At 35.4% G+C, this 5,609-nt stretch overlaps 1 pseudogene; it reads right to left on the reverse strand.

Moving 5' to 3' along the window:
* Nucleotides 1-208: 208 nt before the first annotated feature.
* LOC147427602 (uncharacterized) lies at nucleotides 209-1,730 on the reverse strand (annotated as a pseudogene).
* Between the last annotated feature and the right edge of the window lie 3,879 nt (nucleotides 1,731-5,609).

Here is a 5,609-nt window from a genome sequence, read left to right on the forward strand (position 1 = left end):
GCTTTTACCATAGAAAATTACAAGGGTAAATCAGGCTCCATACTTAACAATAGGGGTTCTCATTTTCCTTCTTGTTTGCACGCTAATAACGTGGGTAGGTTCCTTGAGTGTAATATAGCCACCAAGGGCAATACTCAATTTCCCAAGCAATCAAACCATAATCTCGCATCCATAGTGGATACATACACTCTTCACAAGAGAGGACCCTCTAACTTTCAACAACAACTAGCAACTTATCCGACAAAGTTTGATCGTAAAGCTGAATTAGCCATCTACATAAAATGTAGTTAACTTATTTATTATACAAACTCTAAGTACAAAATAGAATAACAACCGTAAAGATATCAATTGTATTACCTGAATAACACTCTCCTCGAAGGTTCCATAAGCTCTGTAATTTTTTCATCCAACTCTTTTGTGTTGATCTTACTCCAAAGCTCCACAAAAGCTTTATCAATGTGCTCCCTCACTTGGTGATGAAACCATGCTTCAAAACCCTCTGGCATTTCTTCAATCATTTTCCCTTTGATCCTCAAACATTGCTTCAAGATACTTCCCCAATACCACTCTTTACGCAAGTACATTCTAAATTTCATTGCACTAATATAACAGTCAGAAGTAACATCATCTACACGGAAATGCATCAAAGAGTGCAATATTTCTTTTTTCCTATAGAGCAAACAATAAACAAACCATAAATGCATTGATTCATTTGATGATTTCATGTGTATTTTTTATCCAAAGATAATACCTCTCTGGTGATATTTTAGAAGTTGCCAAAGAGTGGACCTTGTCTCTTGTAAGGCCCACTTGATCCTTTTCTCTTATCCAATTGAAGTTAAATAACAAAGAGAAGAACCCCTGGCCATTGGCAGGGCTGGCAATGGCCAACATATGTGTTGCATTAGCATGAAATCAAGTCAAATTAATTTTTCAATCCAATAAATCAAATTCAAATGACATGTCAACTTACAATTTTGAAGAAATTCAAACATGAATGGTGAGAAGAGAAAGTGTTTACCTTATAAGCTATTTCTTTGAATATTTTTTCTAATTTTCCTCGAGCAACCATTTCCTTTTTTGGCAGTGAAATCGAGGGATCATTGATCTCTTGCATCTCTTTGATAAGAAACAAGTCAAAGTCTTCCTTTTGTAGAGCAAGTGAAAAAAAAAAAGATTTTACAAAATTATGCCAAGCTTTAGAAATTACATAAAAAGTGTACTTTAAAGAAAAAAAATATACCTTCCATATGAGCATTGCCAATAAAAGAGCAGGAGCGTTTTACCAACTCCCTTTAGATGCCTTCTTCTTGCAAGCAAGCTCTACCTCTATCCATCAAACCCAATCTTGGCGAAAGTCTTTCAGTAAAGAATCTTTGCTTGCCACAGCCATTTCTTGGAACAATAAGATATCTTGTCCAAAATTTGTGCTCATAGTGGTTCTACCAATCCTAAACCACAATATCTTAAATTTAATGGCAATAGAATGACATCGATAAAGTAATAGCAATATCTTTAAAAACAACAAATGTGACTACTCATTTTGAGAGCGCAAAGCTAGCATAAGCTCCCCCTCTGCACTTCTATCAACATAGACAAACTGACACTTGACAGAACAATGTCTCCACTTTATCATTGAAAATTCTACAACAACAAAAAGGTGATAGTAATACAAGATAACTTTTAATTAAACAAAAAACAAATCACTTACGTGTTTTTATTAAGCGCATCCAAGTTTTCAAACGGTGATTGCCATCCCAAACAATAATTTTTTTTCCCCTTAAGTCTTTCCACTCAAGGGGAAGGGAATTATCAAAATCATCGCTTATTTCTCGCCAAATAGGCCCCCATTCATCTTTGTCTAAGTCGGAAACATAATGTTGATCATGGCCTGGTTTCTTAAATGGAGCTCCAAGCACACTATATCCAGACATCTCAAACCTTTTCACCAAGCCCTTAGTGATGGACCTAACGCGCTAATGGATTCATTTTACATCAATCTGCAGAGAGAAATGCGAGGAGGTTCCCCACCTCTCTTTACAATAAAACCCTCTACAACCTCCTCCAATATTCGACCATGAACATCCTTTCCAAACACTGTTGGATGATCGGCACATTTAGCAACAATTGTCGTTGCTTCAGACACGCTTTGGGCCACCAATTCACCTTGTGTAGCATGAATATCTATGAGCTCCTCTTCTTCATGCACATCAATCAATATATCCTCTTCTTCATGCACATCACCCAAAATATCCTCCTTCTGACGGACATTGGAAAAAGCAATGGAAGATCGACAATTGACCCTATGCCCTCTAGTGCTAGACCTTAATGTGTATCCTACTCCTAAAAGCAATAAACAATAAGAACACAACTAGTTTAGTGATTATGTGGAGACAAATAAAAAGAACACAAATACCTTAATGTAGCTGAACTTACTTTGAGAGATACCTGTCGTGCCACATTTAGATGGTGTACAAACCATAATCTATCAATCATAAACAGCAAAAATGTTCTTAGCAAAGACAATACAGATATAAACTTCAAAATTTTGGTAGCATAACGACGTAAAATGGAAATTTAAAAAAAGATCCAATTCTCAACTTGATCAGGGCAAGGAAAAATACAAATCCACTTTGACATTTGTATAGCTCTGCTTTATAATGAGTACTACAATGAGTTGTGCAATATGGAAATGCATCATTATAAGTGTTACTGTAAGTGTGTGTATGCATGATTGTTAATGTAATTGGGTGTGTGTATGCATGATTGTATGTGGCGCATGGTGTCTTGTATGCAAGTGTGTTGATGTGTGTGAATGCAGTTGTGTATATGGATGTATGTGTGTGTATGCAAGTGTAATTTGTGTGTGTGTATGCATGATTTTGTGTGTGTTTGTGCTATGTGTGCAAGTGTGTTGATGTGTGTGAATGCAAGGGTGTGTGTGATTGTTACTAAGTGTGTGTGTATGCAAGTGTAATGTGTGTGTGTATGAATGAGTGTCACTGTGTGTGTGTATGTGTGTATGCAAGTGTGTGTGTGTGAATGCATGTGTGTGTGTGTGTGTGTGTTTACCTATGCTCGCCCGATCCACCGGGGGAACTCCAACGGAGCTCCAATGGAGCTCCTATTGGACCTCCTCCGGTGGATCGGGCGAGCGTGCGCAGTGAAAACACACACACTCACACTGTACCTTCTCTTCTTCTACTCCTCCTTCTTCACAGCACAACTCCACTTTCACTTCACTCCACTTTCATCTAAATTGAAATGTGAGACACACACACACAAACAGTAAAAATAATATGTTGTGTATTTACACAAACACACAGTCATATATATATATATACACACACACACAGATAAACATACAATGGATGCAATATATAATTTTACTAGAAAAACACTACAGTTTTTACACACACACACACACACACACACACATATATATATGATTTTATGTGTTTGTGTGTAAAAAACGTATGTGTTTGTGTTTGTGTGAGAATTAGCGATTAGGCAGAAAAACTATTTACAAAAAGCAATCAGGCACAAAAACTAGGTGCACAGTCATATATATATATATACACACACACACACACACACACAGCGACACAAAAGGTAAAACGTAGAATTTTTTTTAATTAAGTTTTATACACACACACACACACATTCACACACAAAATGGTGAGAATTAGGTGCACAATCATACATATATATATATATATATATATATATATATATATATATATATATATATATATATATATATATATATATATATATATATATATATATATATATATATTATACACACTCACCCACAAAATCATATATACATACACACACACACATAGGATGGAGGTATATTTGTAACTTAACTAAAAAAAATGCTACGTTTTTTATACAAAGTCAGTCATATATATATACATATATATATAAACACACACACAATCAGATATAATAGACTACATTAAATGAAATACTTAAACCACCATTTACAAATTAAATGGTCCCTCAAATTTGATGACATATTCCACTGCTACGTATAGTTTGAATGCACATACATTCATAACCGTCATATATTATATGGCGTACTAATTAGTTTAAATGCACTTCTTCAATTATGATTTTCATTATTCTTTGAGCCGTCACAAGATCTTATGCAATTATCTTTTCATCTACGTACCAATCTTTCACTTCATTAACCTTCACCACTTTCATTAACCTTCACCACCTTCACTTATTCCACAGGAGTTTTCTCGCATCTCCACCCTGTAATCTTTTGCTTGAGAGAATATGTCCAACATGAAAGTGACAGTAACTTGGAAGGTTGATGGTCAGATAGTCAACCACGAGATTCAGTGGAAGGGAAACTCATTGTTGCTTAGTGCTTACTATTTGCAAAGTTTGCTGCCTCCATCTTGCCATTTTCAATCACTATCTGCTCTTATTGAAAGTGATTGTGGCCTAACAACCGTCTTATTACAACCAGAGTGGAATATTGAAGGTCATCATCATTTCTTAATAGATGGATCCTTGTCGAGCTTGTTTGAGTTGCTTCATTCAGACACATTTATACAAGTATCTGACAATGAGAAAGAAAATGATAAAGAAGATGTTTTAAGCATTGTGCATCTTGAAAGTAGTAGTGACGATATAGGACAGCTCAAAACTCAGTCAATCGTCATTTGGATTCAATAAAATCCTGGGGAAAAAAAGTTAAATGATCTGTTAACATTATGTGGAGCTCCTTTGCAAGTTGCTGAACTTCCACAACATTATGATGGAAATTTGTGCTTTGAGTTGCTGGCAACTCAAGATAAAACAAAACAAATGTCAGGGATGGAACAACGCTTTGATGGTCACTTGTGGACTGGCCCATCTGTTACAACCATGGAAATAACATGCACAATTCGTCTAAGCCACTGTTTGGGATGCATGCAATGCAATTATTCAACATGTCCTCATTATATTAAAGAACAATAATTTAATAGTATATATTTTCATGGATATTTGGAAAGACAGGTCAAGAAGGACTACCTTGCAATGGAAGAGAAAACAAGAATAACTTGTCATTATTGTTAGAAGGTTGTTACTTGTGCTGCTGCTTGTCCCTGCAAAATCTATTATGTTTTTCCTAAAGATGGTACAATGTTGCGATTGGCAATACATGTTGGTAAACATTGTCATAATGTTAAGACAGGAACCTCTAGGGCTGCTATTTCAAGAGTGCGGAAAGTGGTAGGTGCAGTACTAAAAATTTAAAAGGGTGGCCCAAGAAAACTTCAAATGTTAGTGGCTCAACAACTTGTGCTCAACTCCTTGATTAGTGAGGAAGATGAAGTTACATCCGATGTACAATTTAATAATTTTTTGAGATAAATAATTCCACTTGTTCAAAGCAAAGGGTAAGAGAAACTCAGTTATGTTCCTTGAATTTGTTAATTTTTAAACTATTATGGATTTAACTTTCTTGTGATGCATCATGTAGGTTTTCTTCAATTGTTTCAAAGGAGAGGAAGAGTCAAGGTGCTGTTATTGGGGATGGATATGATAATATTTTATTGCTTCAAAAAAAGTGCATGTTTCCTTTTTTCCATGGGAGTAGATTTCCT

The sequence above is a fragment of the Adiantum capillus-veneris genome, chromosome 23 (assembly GCF_014529385.1).
Source record: "Adiantum capillus-veneris isolate H3 chromosome 23, ASM1452938v2, whole genome shotgun sequence".
Lineage (NCBI taxonomy): Eukaryota > Viridiplantae > Streptophyta > Polypodiopsida > Polypodiales > Pteridaceae > Adiantum > Adiantum capillus-veneris.